This window comes from Oxyura jamaicensis, chromosome 2, assembly GCF_011077185.1.
Source record: "Oxyura jamaicensis isolate SHBP4307 breed ruddy duck chromosome 2, BPBGC_Ojam_1.0, whole genome shotgun sequence".
NCBI lineage: Eukaryota > Metazoa > Chordata > Aves > Anseriformes > Anatidae > Oxyura > Oxyura jamaicensis.
Window position 1 is genome coordinate 72,871,045 of NC_048894.1, and position 17,684 is coordinate 72,888,728.

General features: G+C 36.6%; 1 protein-coding gene across 10 annotated transcripts in view; it reads right to left on the reverse strand.

Moving 5' to 3' along the window:
* The window catches only part of CDH18 (cadherin 18), a 551,977-nt gene that overhangs the window by 363,344 nt on the left and 170,949 nt on the right, over positions 1–17,684 (reverse strand). The window contains exon 1 of one of the 10 annotated variants that reach the window (XM_035318012.1): positions 2,349–2,364. The exons of the other annotated variants lie outside the window; for them this stretch is intronic. The gene's annotated coding sequence lies outside the window, so the exon portion shown is untranslated. Of the gene's footprint in view, positions 1–2,348; positions 2,365–17,684 lie in introns of those variants that run through there. 10 annotated transcript variants of the gene reach the window in all.

Consider the following 17,684-nt stretch of genomic DNA (forward strand, 5'->3'; position numbering starts at 1 on the left):
GAAAGAAAGAAAGAAAGAAAGAAAGAAAGAAAGAAAGAAAGAAAGAAAGAAAGAAAGAAAGAAAGAAAGAAAGAAAGAAAAACCTCCTTTTCTCTTAGGCAAAAAAATTACTCGCAACTAGTTTCAGAACTGTCATTCCCCTTCAAACCCCTGAAACTCTGTGGACATAACCACCAACACAGAAATAATGTATTCCCATCTTCTGTGATAGAATAAACAACTTTATTAATTAAAGTAACTAATTATACCAAACAAATTTAAGTTCAGTCTCACAGGTAATTCCATTTTACTGCTTTGGTTTCATAGCCGTTAAATATAGGCAGTGGTTTGAATGGAATTTTTCCACTGGAAGATAAACAGAAAATAAATTCATCCATTAAGCTGAAATTCCTTATGAGAGGTTTGCCTTCTCAGTCATGATCTTCCCCTTATTTTACAGTTTTAATACTAAGAACGCAACAGGTAAATCTCTTTTTTAACTTCTGAAGGATAGACAGTATGATTTCAGGAGATCGCTTCCACCTTTTCGTTCTTGTCATTAATCAGTCATCAACCATGCTTAAACAACGGAAAGGGGAGACACTTGCACTTTTGTACAGATTATTCACAACAACAGAGCCTTGCAGAGGACAGACCAGTTATTATCCAAGCTGCCAATATCTCATCCTACAGCAAAGTGGGAAACCAGCTCCATCCTACTCTACCAGAGATGTTGCAAAGAGGGACATGTTCACAGCCTGTGACTCAGTCAAGGTATATATATATATATATATATATATATATATATGTATATATATATATATGTGTGTATATATATATATATATATATATATATATATAATATAAAAATATATATATATTTTTTTTTTCCTGAGAAACAGCTTTTAATGCTTCTCAAGAACATTGAGAAGTTAGTCAAGGACAGAACTGGCAAAGTCAACCATCTGCTGTGGTTTAGCCCCAGAAGGCAGTTCAGCACCACACAGCCACTCACTCCTCTCCAATGGGATGAGGTGGAGAATCAGAAAGTAACAGTAAGGAAAGTAATTTTCATACTTTCATTTTCTTATGTGGGGAGACATAAGCATTAACTCTGAATATTACCTAGGATATTTAAGCTCTGGGGCTGTGAGGAGTATGCCTTAACTGAGTCTCTCTTAACGCAGGCTGAAAGCTTTTATGCAGAGCTCCAACCTGATTCCTTCATTCCAATTCGTTAAAGCCATCTGCAGCTTTTGCAGTATGAACTCATGGGATCTCATTGGGACAATTCAGCTGGCTTGAAGGGTGTTCAGTTGTGCATACAGTACTTTGTTAACGATCAAGGTTAGGACATCAAATAAGGCTTTTTTTTTTTTTTTTTTTTTTTTTTTGCTTTGGGGATGGGGAATAGCAACGGCAAAAACCTACCAACCAAAAAATCTGCTCTTCCATGTATTTTACTTGTTGGGAAAAAAACATGTGTAAAACGGAACAGAAAATTCACTTGAAAGAATGAACTCTCCAGTGCCACTGTTTCAGTGATTCCTGAAAAACATACATCCTTTTACAAGACATGGATAAAAATTAATATATATGTTAAAGAAGTTCCTTTTTTTCTCCTCTACCATACTTCTCTCTCTCTTCCTCCTCTCCCTTTTAGTTACTTGGGAAAGTTAATAAAACATAGATGCTAGCTAAAAGCCAGCAAATCAAATCCAAAAACCAAATATGTACTTTTCTTGACTATGGATACTCTGCAGATTTATCATCAACTTTCAGAGGATATAGAACTTTTTAATTTAAACCTAAATACACTACGGAAAGTAAGAGTATCTTCAATCTCAGATATACACAATTTTTTTCAGAAATTCAGGGTTTTGTGTTGCTTTGGAAGGCTATCAATGAGTGCTTGAGAGCCTGAATAGGTACTGGACTGTGTCAATACTAACCCAAGAGAACATCAACATTTTAAAATAGAATGGAATTAATTTCATGAAATGATAAGTTCCACAGCACTTCCATTGTTTGACATATTTAACCTTTATCCTGCATACTACTACAGCATACTATCGCTCTGCGTGGTCATTTTAGGTGGCCTTCATTGCCTTCAATTTCTATTACTATTTATATCAGCAGCTACCTTCTTACAGCTATACATTTTTGAGTGACACTGTCACCACAGACAGCCCATCCCCTGCTGCCCCTCACAGAAACCGATGGCCCGGTCCCCAGCATCATAACAATCTGCCCTCTTTTCATGCAGCAGGAGCCCATGCTTTCATGGCAGCTGCTCTGGAGCAAATTACACATGAATCTCAATTGCTCTGCAACAGCCTTTCCTTATTACAGCCCTCCATGCTACTAACCTGTACAACTCAGTGCAGAGACCATTTTTGTGTGCTCTGCTAGTTTCACTTATTGGCAATGATAAGTTTAACTGGTCAAGGGTCCCTACTCAGTCTCAACTTGGATACTCTGATGATGGATTTAATTTAGAGATGAAACACATTGGTGGTCTGAAAATGTAAGAAAAGAGCACTTTAAAGTTACTTTGAATTTAAAAAAAAAAAAAAAGGAACAAAGGAACAGTTTAGGTGAGGCAGGGTAACAGACCATGATGGCATAAGATGGTTGATTAGCTGGGATTTAGTAAGCCCAGTTTGACTAAACATTTGAGAAAACAAAAGTTAAAATAATTTTAAAAGTATTTTAAATTAAGTATCTTTAAAGCAAAAACTGATGTATTTTTAATTTACAAGAAAGACTGGGGGTTTGCAGCAATAGCAAGATGAAAGACCCTACAGGAATTGGAGAGCCAAAATACTACATTGGTTTTCCTCAGTGATGTCAGAAGCTGATTTTCTTCTCTTCATTTTGCTAATAAAAAAAAAAAAAAAAAAAAAAAAAAAAAGGTTAGAAATGTCTACTGTTTCCATCCACAGCCTAGGAAACAAGGCAATTTGAGACTCTGAATTCAGTGATTTTTCTTCCTATCACATCTATAAGTTTCATTACTCTATGATCTTTGATTCCTCAGGCAGATGTCATATAAAATAAGCCTCCTAGAAACTGAAACAAAATCAGACATGCACAGAATTTCAAACAAACAAACAAACAAACAAGTCAACACAAAGCCTTGTTTCAGTTTATCTTCTTAGCTGTGTTCTGCCTGTAGAGCTACCACCCATTGTCAATTTGCCAGCAGGTGATGTATTCACTTGGTTCATTCTTAAGAGCAAATACTTTTCCTGAACAAACAAAAACTCACAATGAAGAACCAAGCAAACCAAACACCTGCATCTACCTACTTAAGTCAATTTCTCTCCACTGCTTTCCATGCTGAAAGCTCATTTTCATGTTCCTCATTTGTCCCTTAGACATTCGTCCCTGTAGGACAGGCATGACAACATAAAAGGAACTTCAATTTTTTTTTTTTTTTTCCACAAAGAAAAACTGCAAAATAATACTTCTGGATTACAGCTCTTCCCAGAGATCTGATGAAGAAGAGATCCCATTATTCCTTTTAACAGATTATGCTCAACTTGAAAGTATTTGCTGTCCTCATTACTGAAGTGTCATCATTAAAAAATTGGAAATAGTTAACAACTACAGCTGTTTATTACCTTTTAATTCACTATGGCTACACTGACAATTGCTGTAATGGTTAGTGAAGTAGCTAATTTGATATTCTTTATAATTGTGGCTCTCTGGGGATTAATAAAAGAATTCGGGCACTATAAATGTGTTCATGGTTAAGTATAAAAACAGCAGAAGAAGTAAGCCATGTTTGCTTCTAAGCTGGTTTTGATTTCACAGCCTTTTTAAGGTATCCTAACAGAGTCAATAGTTGCTTTCAAAAATGGGTACAAGAAAGTAAAAATACTGAGGAAAGCCTTCTAAGTATTTGTATGATTATGTTAGACATATTTCCATTACACAACAGAATAACTATGCAGAACTAGCAGTTTTGCTAGAACAAGAAGACAGTTTGAAGTAGACCCACTACAGTTACTTTGTTTTGTTTTGTTTGTTAAAGTACAATACAATATGTTGCGATAAAAAACAATCTATGACACAACAGGAACTGACTAGTACATCTCCAGACTAAGAATCCCACTGTCTGGTTACTGAAGTGACTTCAGAACCCAAGAATTCTGTTTCAATGGGGAAAAAGAAATATAAAAGAAAGAAAAAATATTCAAAATTCTGACTTTTTGGAATGATTAAAAAATGAAACAACTTCAGAAACTAACAATAAGGTTTGAGATAGTAATTACTCCTGTAAAAGCCTCTGATTTCAAACAGCTGTCTGCCTGTTTTGGTATGCCAATGTGAACCAGCATTTCCCTACCTATATTAATTATGTTAATCAGTAGAATATTATGCTACATCTTTTCCCTCAGTCTTGCTTAGGAGAATTATTAGAAATGCTATAAAAAAGTAAAAAGCCAGAAAAAAAACAGTTTGATGGAAAGGGCACGCAATACAAGAAAAAGAATATGAACAGTGAAATTGATGAAATGCTGAAAAGATCGGGTCTGAATCCTCATTGTTTGTGACTCAGAGTAGCAATCTTGAAACTCTGCCTTCCAGATTCCTCTCATGATTACTAACTCACTGTGTGTGTGTGCACACTTTCCATCTGCAACCTAAAAAACCTTTCCAACTAAACAAATTTTTTCATCTGTCTTTTCGTATTTCTGAAATTTTTTTATATATTTTTTTTTTAGTCTCCCTTTTGCCACCTGTTTCTCCATCAAAAACAGGGGAAAGACGAGATGAAAAAAAAGTTAGGCATAACCTAAAATACCAAAAGGTGTTATTGTTTAAGACAATCAGTATTTGACTGAATTTGATACACATTTCCTATTATAAATGCTGATGGATATATTCTATCAGAAACAACAACAAAAACAACAAACACATGAAACAGCACATGCAATTTGAAACATTAATTAAGCTGTTCTGTTACTTCAATGCTTTGTCATATAAGTGATTCAGTGTGTCTAGGTTATTTCCATTATGCTTTCAAGACAGAAAAGTACTAACACACCTTGACGCACCCCTTCACGTAGCACCGCCTGCAATAATGGAGCTGGCAGAGAAATTCAGGCCTAGTCTCACAGCCCTAGGGGCACCTGCCTAGGCCCAGACCCAGACCTCCACGCCTGCTCCAGAGCCAATCAGCCCCTGTCCTGGCAAGACCTGAGGATGCCCTGGTCCCATCTCCTGCTGTCCTGGATCACAGACTGCATTTCCCAGAAAGAGCCTGGACCTCCACTGAGGGCAGCTCTGCCTTCCAGCCCTGTCTCCAGCCTTTCCTTCTGCTGCTCCTGAACCTCCTCACCCTCCCACCCCCCCCCCCAGAAGGATCCTGGTCTTCTCCTGCCTGGGACCCTGGACAGGTCCTGTCACCACCCCCTGCCTGGCCCTCCGGTGATGGCCCCCAGTACCCAGCTCCTTCTCTCCTGTGCAGCAGTGCAGCTCTTGCTGCTCCCTAGCACTTGGTTCTCCTTAATACATTATATTTCATCAAACCTGACACAAACAACAGGCATCGCTAAAAAAAAATAAGACTTTTTGGTCATCAAAAGTTGTTGATGGGCTTATTACTGGTTTCTATTAACTTTCCCAGAGTAGTAAGTGTTAGGATCGATAGGATAAAGATTAAGACTATATCACATTTCTTTCAGATGGCATATAGAAAATAAAAAAGAACCTGGAAACAGATGAAGTAAATTAGAATTTTGTCCCTGAATTAAGATTGACCCTGAATTCTTCACAGGACTTTGATATTGAGTCAAGATTTAACTCTCTGTTTTAGCTGAAGCTTAAAAATCACCTGAATTTATGCTTCAGTAATTTATGCTTATTTCAAGGTGGTATTCTCCTGGTCCTCCTCTCAATCACTTGAGAAGTTTTCTTTTTAAACCTATTATTATTACATTTCCAGGAGGCAGTAAAAATGCCAATAATCAGTCGGAACAATATACGGTTATGACTCCAATTCCAACAGTCTAATTAAAAAAAAAAAAAAAAAATTGTTCTTGCTGTCTATTAGAAGCTTCACATTCACTTTACCCAGGCTTGACATGTTCACTGTGAATATACTGTTTCCTTTGTTTTTACACAATAAGAACGACCTGCAAAATCTCTTCATAATTGTATTTAAATGTTATAATCGCAAAATGCTTTTAAATGCTTGCTTCCATTTTTCACATTATAATTATTTGAGGATCAGAATAAAATCCTTAGAAAGTATAATGAAGTAAAATCTCCTGGTGATACTTTTATTGAACAAAAGTATAGATTAATATATATTTTACTTTTTTGTTGTTCTGTTTAATAAAATGTACTTACACAAAGGAGATTCTGGAAAAAAAATTCATTGCTGTTATGTGAAGCACACACATTATTCAGCTAACATTTGGAAAAATTAATTTTAAAAATAGAACACTCTCTGAGATGCATCATAAAACAATAATGGGAGCATTTCCAAAGGACAGATTATCATGTTACATGAATATTTTTCTCATGAAAGTTGGTTATATACTCACACAAGGTTTGCTCACACAAATTCAATTGCTCTTGCAGAGAATTCAAAAATATGCCTGCTTCAAAACTTTACTGAGAGAAATACAACAATACTTCATGTTTTCTCTCAAACTACAAAGCAGAGGCTCAGTGGATTTCCTGAACGCAAAGCTAAACAGGCAAGACACTTCAGCATCCAACCATCCCCTTACACAAAAGAAATGCAGGTACAGCTAGAAGCAGGGGGCCTCCCTGTTTATTTAACCAATTATCATGGATACAAACACCTTTCCCATGAGCAAACTGCATGCACTCTAAATGAAGGATGGAGCAGAAATAGGCTCAACTGCAGAGAAGCAGGGCAGTGCTGGTGAAGGAGAGAAACGGATAGAGAAGCTCATTAAGAGACAATACGAAGCTGGCCTATCTAATACTTTGGAGAAGGAAAATCTTATGGCAGTGGGAATTGTGCTGTTGCTTGAACTGTGCCACTGGAAGACAGTCAGGTACATGTTGAATACCAAGGATAAACCCTGAGATGTTACCTTTCATCTTTTAATATAATTTTTCTGCCAATATTTTACTTAGTGAAAGGGAAGGACGAGACGAAAACACAAAACCATACACAAAGCAATGTCAAACACAGTCGCTGGTAAAAGTGGAAAACATGAGACTCTACTTTCAATTCAAATATTAATAGATATTGAAACATAACATTTCCATCCAAAAGCTGATGGTCTGTATTACACTCCATTCTACAACTCTAAAGGAAATTTAAGAGGATTATGTTTTCTGGTATAAAGGATCCAAAATTGTTGGATCCATTTCTGACAGATGGCCCCTGCACTTTATGCATGTGCATTGCTGCACCCTCCGTCTCATGGCCCAGCATGCAGGATAGTGCTGGATGGTCTGACTGCAGCCTATGAACCCAGTGCTCCTATCAAGGCTCAGGTTGGTGACCAGAGTGCTGTGCTACATCTACCAGCAGGTCGATGAGGTGAGTTGCAGACTGAGTAGCCCCATGAAAGGAGCATTTCTCAACTACAGACTTGTGATCTGGCTTCTTACATGTCTCATGAGGTCCTGCAAATTAACGTATGTTACACACAGTGACCCAGAGCTCTTTCTACCCCATGGGTCAGATGCTCATCTGGCATGTGGCTGTTGGGGCAGAAGAACGTATATGGTCTATGCTTACTGCATATGCTCTGGTTTCTTTCTTTTTTTTTTTCTTTTTTTTTCTTTTTTTTTTTTTTTTTCTCAAAGCAGTAAGAACTTAAACTCCAAACTAAATTCTGGATGCCAAGACCAAAGAGAGAGAGAGATGCCTCACAGATTGGACAGTGCAAAATTTTATCCATTACACTATTCATGTCCTTTTCAGTGCCACTTTGATACAATCAGACTTTCAGGCTCTCAAAACCTGATGATAATAACCAGCATTCAACTGAGCAGCACTCAGTACAACTCTGCATCTGTAAGTAAGGAGGTGCAGTTCAGAAATTGTATTAAATGTATGAAAAGCTTAAAATAGACAGTATCTATAGTCTGGATTTGGTGGCTATAGATACACTGAAAATTATCATACAGAGGCAGATATCCAAGGTCTTTCAACTGCTGTTGCTGAAGCCCTCTCTTCCACACTTCCCAATCTACACTCTTATTTGCATGTTAGGAAAAGGCACTACTCTAACAAAATGCAATGGTTGATGTTTGTTCTTCTTTACAGCTAATGCACAATATTGATCTTCTTTTAAAATGAGATTTATGAATGTCAGTACATTTTTGTTAGTTATGTCTAGTTCATGTTAAGTTAAAATACTAGAAAAGTTCAATAAATTGTTGCTTAAACTGTTTTAATTTCAGAAATACAGTACATGGCTTTCATAATCACATTCTATTTCATCTGTATCCATCTGCAGCTCCACGAAACGTCATTAAATACCAACTTTTTTCCAATTTCAAGGCATAAGAATGTCTTGGAAATATCAAATATCTGAAAAGGACATTAAAATATATTAGGCATAGTTATTGATTATTTTTTAATGTTCCTTGTGACCTGAAGAACTTCACAGAAGGTGCAGTAGGCTGTACTTTGCATTACCTAAATATATAACTGCAGAGAAGAACCTCCTGAAGGAATGAAGCCTACCTCTGCTTCTGTGAAAGGAAAGGAGTTTCTTCCTACAGAATTGTAGGGGGTTGGAACGGACCTCAAGAGATCATCAGATCCAAGCTCCCTGCCAAAGCAGGTTCCCTAGCACAGGTTGCACAGCTAGGCTTGCTCTAGGGAACCTACTGAGTTTGCTTTGACCTGTCCCTGCAAACAACGTATAAAATTGACATCACTTCAGCCTCTTTCTTTTTCAGTAGAGTTTTGGGATTTCTTAGTTTTTCCGCAAATTCACTCTTTCACTGAAAAAAAAAAAAAAAAAAAAAAAGCTCTACAGCTACCTGATTCCTTTCCCTAGCATTACCACTTGTGGCTTTGGGCTTTTCAATTTTTATTATTCATTTAATCCTTCGTGCTTCCATGGTTAGCAGCAACAGACGTGTCCCTCTGATGCCACACTAAGCAGCCCTGGGCACAAGCAATGGCAATGTCCCAGCTGTGTCCCAGCAGACACAGAGCTGGCTGTGGTGGTGCCAACAAGGTGTCACTGTCACAGGTGGCAGTGCGCCAGCCCGGTATGCACACAGTGCTGAGCACAGGCTGAGAGGGGAGGGCAGTGGCAGGGGGACTGCATGGCAATGGGGGGCAGCTGGGGGGCTTCTCTCTGCTTATCTCTCCTCGTCCAGCCGCACGCACAGGCAGCTACGTGACCAAACCGGGCCATGCTCCTGGCCTCTCCCCCCTTTGTGGGGAACTCTCAGAGCTCTGCAGGGCAGTCAGCACAGCCCCACCTGGACCCCAGCATGCTCCCACAGCCCGCTCACATGTCCCCACAGCCCTGCTCACATACCTGGGCACCTTTTCCAGTGCCCAGCCAAGGCCTGGGCTCTGCATCACCTGCTGCCACTCCCCAAGTGATGCACACAACCCATGTCACAGCAGGCAAGGATGGGGTGCCCGATGTCACAGCAGGGAAGGGACGGGCTTGACCTTGGAACACTGGGCCCTGACAGCCACACAGGCCTGTGATGGCTGCCTGTGCTGACAGGGAAGATGCTCGGCTGCCTGCTTCTGCTGCTCTAGCCTCAGCTCTGGACACAAACTCAACCAGAGGAATTCAGGTCCTGTCTCCTCCCTCCTTAGGCCCTCACCTCAAACAGCTCCTGTATTTGAAAAATTTTTATTTGAAGGAATAACTGGGTTGAAGGTATGAGCTTATAAAGGTATTAGAGGATATAAGTGTACTTCTGAATAAGATGGGAATATATATTTAACATCTTATTTATACACTATTTCATCTTCATGTTTCAATAGCTTTCCAATAAATGGAAACAATTTTCCTAGGAAAAGAGAAAGCAAGAGAAGAAGATTTCACAAGCTCAGTCCATAGCTGTCAATTTCTTGAAGGTCAAATTGCATATGTAAATTTTAGAAGTTGCTGCATTCAGAAATGCGCAATTTTGAAGAATGAGATTTCACTTCCCAACCCCCTCCACCCCCGAGTGGAAAAGACGTATTTCTATAAAAATGAAAACACTGCACAACATAAACCAGATTGTTATGAAAAACGATTGGATGCCTGATGTGCTACCTTCTAAAATAACCTATTTTGAGTTATTGCTATTGGAATTGCATGTAAAAGCAAACAAGATGGTGCCTTGTGCTTAAGGTACTCTGATAGGACTCAGGAGCCCTGGGATGACCTTTCAGTTCTTACACCAGTACAATGTCTGGCAATCAATATGGCCTCCATACTCTTAGTTCTTCAGTTTCCTCTTTCTGAAAGAAAATGTGACTTTATTTCCATAATATTTGCTATGTTTTTACTATTAATTCTTCAGGCAATTACTGTCACTTACTTGTTGCAGCAGGATGGCCTTTACCTTTAAAGAAGATTAGACTGATCAGATGCCCTTTCTACTAAGTTAGAGAAATTACTGATGGGCAGGGATCAAACCTTTAAGAAACGAATTAATTACAGAGACATATTTGGTAAATTTATCTCTTTTGCATTTAATAAACTGTAAATCTCGAATTCACTAAACTGCAACGCAGTGTCCATAAGGCCATCCATTTTAGTAATCTACAATCATGTCACAAAGTAAATGCTGGATCTTTTTGAATTTAGATATCTGACTGAAACTACAAAACAAGAACAATTACTGATAATAAGATGTATCCTTAAAATAGAAAATATTCCAATATTTCTTCCATCTTTAAAGCCTCATTCTTAGATTTAGACACTCTTAGACTTCTGCCGTGATGATCAACTTGTCGGTTCCCAAGCAAAAAATACAGTTATACAAATATCCACTGAAAAGTGTCAACATCCTGTGCATCTGTGTAAGACTACAGTAAAGAATAACTACCTATCAGATGTGCCAGGTCTGTTCTACAGGGAATTTTTAATTCTGTTTATTAAAACATCAGTCTATTAAAAAAACAACAAACCAAAAACCCAATTCATACAAGATACTATCTAGTAACACTAAATCTACTACTCATTTACACAATTTCCATAAAACATGGGATGTGAGATATGACATACAGAAAAAAATAGTAACACACCTAGTAGTGTTTTTCTCTATATATGAATAACACAGGATGGTTTCAGAAAGTAATGGAGCCTTTAATGCATCCAACAACCACACACAGTTCTACAGCTGAAATCTCCTCCAGATAGAACCAATACATGAATTTATCACTTTCTACACAAACACCGGCTAAGCTTTTTTATTTTAACTCACGTACATGTTCTCATATAAACAAGTCATCTACCTAGAAATTTATTAGGTATTACTAACTGTGATGGTGACTTACATGGACTATTTAACAACATGCCTAAAGAAATACTTACTTTAATTTGCTTGACATGTGATGTATTTATTGAAAAGTACTTTACCTGAAAAGTGTAAATATGAGAGAGGTTTGTTGTTTTGTTGTTGGTAGTGGGTTTTGTTTGTTTGTTTGGGAAGGGTTTTCTAATATATTAACTTCCAAAACATTTAACATTTCAATCATTTCTAAGGTAAAATTTTCCTAATTTTAAAAGTCTGCATCTAAAAATTGACAAGAAAAAGATAACTGTTACTCCATTGCCAAAACTGTCTCTGGGAACATTTCTTCTAATGAACAAATGTAGCTTCTGATATCTGGAACGTTTTAAGTTTTTTTTTTTGTACTGCAAAGTAATATGATCTTGTGGGGGCATGCCTCTTTTCCTGGCATTCAGCGCTGACAAAGTAAATTATCTTCTTCAATTCTAAAACTGTTTTGGCAGATGGGGAAAAACAACCAAAAACTTTAGTTACACAACCTTTGAGATCAAGTGATGAGTTATCTTTATTGTACTTCTCTGTATTGTACAGTACAGAAACTGAGCAATTAACTGTAAACAAATATTAATTCTAAGTCCCCAGTTATTAATAAATGGAATAATTTCTCACAAAATTAAACACATCTCTTTGATTATTTGATTGCATTTTTTTTTAATCGTGTATTCATATATTCTCTATGCTTTTACTGCTGTCTTGAAATTTTCACCTATATTCCAAAAGAAAATAGTCTCTAATATTTTAAAAGTTTTGTTGGAAGCATCAGTGATGTGAAAGAAAACTATGCTCTTCTCAACCAAATCTGTCATAATTTCTGTAACTAAAAGAGGAGCTCACGTGCTGGTGGTAACACACAAAGCTGTTCCCCCCACATTTACCATCACAAGAAAGAATCTTCATAGGTGAATGTCAGAAAACAACACTAGTTGTTTTGCCATCTTATTCAAACAATAGGCTTCAGTGACTGTGAATCTCATTATAGTACAGTTTTATTGCTTCTGAAAAAGATAATTTAGTATTTTCCATGTTGTCACATTTTAGAAATAATTACAGCTGTCACTATTTACTATCTTAAAATACATGCCAGAATTAACTTTTATTATCTATTCTTGTCTTTAGAGCCCACAAAGTAAACTTTTTTTTTTTTCTTTTTTCTTTTTTTTTTTTCTGGATAAAGCACAGAAAAAGCCTTATACAGAAACTATTATTTTTTCAGATGATCCGTACAAAGTCTTTTTTCCACTCATTTCAGAAAATACAGTTTCTTATTGTTATATTTTATGGACAAAAGGAGAATTAAGAGAGAGAAGTCAGATGGAAATGAAAAGACAGAGGAATGTTTCACCTTGGAATGCAACTCAACCAACTACAATTGGACATGTTGGACTCAGCTTTAGTTCAAATCACAGTGTTTGGCATCTGTTATGTGACATGACAACATAAAACATACTGTATGTATTTATCACACATGCTTAACTTAGCAAAATGTGCAGTGTAAAATAAAAAGGCTGATCATAAGAATCAATCCTAATTACCCTTATTATACTGGAAAACACATTTGAAATTATTTTTTCATGTAATTTAATGGTTGAATACACTTTAGCTTGAGGTTTCTGATGACAAAAAGGAATCTTTTTGGCTCTACTTTGTAAGCACTGTTTGAGCTCTGGAACACAAGATGATCTAAACATCAGTAAGTGATTCTTGGGAAACAGCAAAGGCAGCTCAGAAGTCCTCAAAAGTCCTTCAGAACAGGGAAAAAAATACATTATTTTCCTCCCCTACTTCTAGTTCTTTGCATGACTAGCTATCTTTTTCATTTTATAAGTAATGTGACCAGTTTAGGATATGCATCAATCTCTACCCAATTTTGGAGAGTCTTTCACTCACAACTTTGAAACTTTCACCAAGTCCCGGTCTTAAGCTCTGTAGAGCTCACTTCTTTTCTAATTCTACCTCATGGCTTTAACTCACTTATACTACATGCTCCTCAGTACCTGGAAAACATTCTGATCATGTAGCAGTGATACAGGGTAGCATCACTGATATGATGCTGAACATAAAAGAAAAATTTGCAAAGAACTTTGATAAGACCTTCACCTAGAAACTTCCAGGGTCTTGTAGGAAGAGCTGACTTGCTACCCACATTTCAAATTCCAATCATGCCTACACTGTTCACTGAGCTTGGTGTCCATAAGAAGTTATTTGCTGTCTACGTAAGTATTAATCTTCCAGAAGTTATGTTCCTAGTATGCTACGTCCTTCCAAGGGAAAAATAGCAAAAGAGGCACTCAGAGGGAAATAAATAAATAAATAAATAAATAAAAATTAGGAGGCAAAGATTACAACATGAAGTAACTGCCACAATTTTATTTCAGATGTTAAAATTAGGGTGTGGGATTTTGTGGTGTTTTTGTTGTTGTTGTTTGTTTGTTTATTATTATTAGTATTATTATTTTGGAAATGCAAAATAAGAACATTCTCTTTTTCACTTTATGAATTACACATTCTGTTAAAAAGTAATTTATTTTATGCAAAAAACCTGGCTCAATCAACAATTACACTGTTTACTGTTGCTCTTCAGAAGATTTGATTAATCAATATAGTTGTCCCTTATTTGTGTAACAAATTAATTAAGTAAGGATTGTCTTCAAAATTAAAGGACACCTAGTAGAAAAGGGCTTAATGACCATCTCAGGTACCATGGAAAGAAGTATTTTCTCAGCAGATTCTAGGGTTGGGATGAAAGGAAAAAGTGAGTATGGATAATTTGATTCACTAATAGAAGAAAACAAAAAATCATCCAGCACTTGAATCCTTTATTCTTCTCATTCTCATATATAAAATCTTACCCTGATGTTCTCATTAAAAATCTTTCCAGTTTTCCAATTTTCCTTCTTTCCAACTTCATCTATCCTATTGACTGTATTTAGAGAGTTCTGTATAATTTCCCAATTATGTCTGATGCTCACAGCTCCTCTTCTGCTGTCAATCCTGGCCAATACAAATGATTTCTTCCTTTACAAAGGCCAGCAGACCACATATGCTCATCTTACTATGCCCTATTTCATTTATGTCCAGGTTTTGTTATTATCGATTCTTCTATGTCAGCTGGGATTGTAACAGCTCCTTGCTGAATATCCCTGCTTCTCACAACAAGAACTGACAGCTAAAAGATATGTAACTCTTGCAGGACTGAAATTATAGCAAGAGACTATTTTATGCTGGAAGAAACATGAATACAAAAGGAAAAGTCGGCCCTTTAAGTATTTTCATTCATTATAATGTAAAAAATATCTCAAGGACAACCTTATTACATTATGTTGGTACTGAGACAGAATCAGTTGTATATGATATTAGCACACAGAATGTGTATAGTGCAATTCTGTTACAGTTCTCTCTTAGTATGCAAATTATTTCTTTTCAAATACAGTAGAGTAGAACATTTGTCACTTTAACAAAACTAATGTTCTGTAACAGATGAGTAGGTAATAAGATCAGATTACTAGGCAAGTATCCATATACCAGTCACATAACATTTAAAGCAATAGATTTTTATTTTAATAAAAATAAAAAAAAAAAAAAAAAAAGATTTTGCATGTTAAAATACGCATTAAATACCATTGAAGGTAATGGTAGGTTAGAATGCATCTCAGTCAGTGTGGACATCTTCTTTATAAAATTCTTCTTTCAGCCATTGACAAAATCTTTCAACAGACAGGAATAAAGACACAAAGAAAATCATTATTATTACTGCATTACCTCTGGCTATTTGAAGTAGGAGTGGTATCAACATGAGCCGGCAATGTACACTTGCAGCCCAGAAAGCCAACCATATCCTGGGCTGCATCAAGCAAAGCATGGCCAGCCGGGTGAGGGAGGTGATTCTCCACCTCTGTTCTGCTGTCATGAGACCCCATCTGGAGCCCTGTGTTCAGCTGTGGGGTCCCCAGCACAAGAAAGACATGGAAGTATTAGAATGAGTCCAGAGGAGAGCCCCAAGGCTGATCAGAGGGCTGGAGTACTTCTCTGTGAAGATAGGCTGAGGGAGTTGGGGTTGTTCAGCCTGGACAAGAGAAGGCTCTGGGGAGATCTTATAGCAGCCTTCCACTACCTAAAGGGGGCCTACAGGAAAGGTGAGGAGGAACTCTCTGTTAGGGAGCATAGCGATAGGACAAAGGGAAATGCCTTTAAAGTAAAAGAGGGTAGATTTAGATTAGACATTAGGAAGAAATTCTTCATTTAGAGGGTGGTGAGGCACTGTCACAGGCTGCCCAGAGAATCTGTGGATGGCCCATACCTGGAGGTGTTCCAGGCCAGGTTGGATGGGACTTTGAGCAACCTGGTCTCATGGGAGGTGTCCCTGCCCATGTCAGGGGATGGTCTTTAAGGTCCCTTCCAATCCTAACCATTCTGTGATTCTGTGATCTTTTTTTCTCAGTAGTCACCAGTGATAAAAAGTTATCACTTACAGAACGAGCTTCTATGCTCAGTGAAAGTTATTTTGAATTAATTTATATTAAAGAAGTATTAGTTTAGCCGTATTTCAGGTACTATCTATTTATACATACTTGTTGATTCTCATGTGAATGATCATTTGTTATTTCTAATACTATATCCCCATGTACTTTCTTTCTCAAGTGGAAGGCTGGATATTACATTCAGGTAAACTGGGAAAGGCTATGGAGGCCAACAGAAAATTAAAGAACCCTTTATTTACAAAAATATGATAACAGTTTTGGTGTAAAGGTAGCTTCCTTCATGCACATAAAGTTTGAAAGGAAATCTTATGTTCCTCTATGAAACTGTTTCAGGTTTATTCTATTAAGGTGAAATCCTTTAAAGTCAAATAAGCTACATTTTATGTTTTTAGAGGTAAGAATATGATGATGTACACAATTGCATTACGATGTACACTATTTTGAGAGAGAAGCAAAGTTACATCATTCAGTTTCATGAAAAAGGTTCAGATTTTGAAAGCTGAGTCAGACACAGGTAATTCCTCTTTTCAGAAAAATCAGTAAGGTATCAGAAGTGAGCAGGACGTTCTAAGATTTAAAATATCCCAAAAGCTCTCAATTTAGTAATCTAAAATGAAGTGCTCTAGCATCTTCTTGTTCTTCTCCAAATATTTGTCAGTACTTTCCTCCCAACAAGCCTTACACTTTCTACTGAAATCAATAACTTTTACTTCCAAAGTTTTTAATGTATTTTTAAGATATAAAAGGAAATAAAGTTCAACTTCTACTTAGCTTCTCAGATACATATAGAATTCCTATTATTACATCTCAAGACCTCATTTTTAAATAGTTTGCATGTGCCTTAACATGAATAAAGAAATTAAATGTTTTCAAAAGCAACAGCTCAGACAAGACAAAAGTGACCGATTCAGACAAGACAAAAAAAAAAAAAAAAAAGATGCAGATGTGAAACTTCTGATATCCATGGTGTCCATTCATATCTTTGGAAAATGGATCTGAACATGTAGTTAGTCCATGGCTAACTCCTGAAAACCAAACCCTACACACCTCTATAATACTCAGATAGTCAAAGAACCACTGAAAAACTTCTCAGCTTGTTGAAATTTTTTAGTTTGGATTATTTCTAAATACGTACCAGTACTCATAAATCTATATACAGGGTCATACCTACTGTTTCTATAGCTTTAAATATTAAAATTCCCTATACACAATAGACCCACTTCAGTGAATCTATTCCAACGCAAACTGCACATAACTTGACTCTCTAAGACCTTTACAACACAAATAATCATTAAATTTCAGCCAGTATGACATTCTGCATCCAAAATGACAACTTGAAAGTCTCTAAGGCTAATATTCTCTAAGGATATATCAAATATCCACTTCTTCTATATTGGTACTTAACTGAGAGATTAATTTCCTAATTATATTGGAAGAAATATTTAACAAACTTAAATAGTGACTATAGGAATAAAATAGGATAAAACCAAAGCCACATTAATTCATTAAAGACAGAGGACATGAAAAGCAGGATTTATTTAGCAGCATGGAAGGAAAACAAACCTCTTTGGTCATGAATCCTTGTCTGCTCTATTGATTACAAACCTTAGTCTTCAGACTAATTGAGCTATTTTCCTTTATTTCTCCTATTTAAAGCTGCTTTAGAACCTTAGTCTTAATTTTAAACTCTTTTCCTTTCCTTTCCTTTCCTTTCCTTTCCTTTCCTTTCCTTTCCTT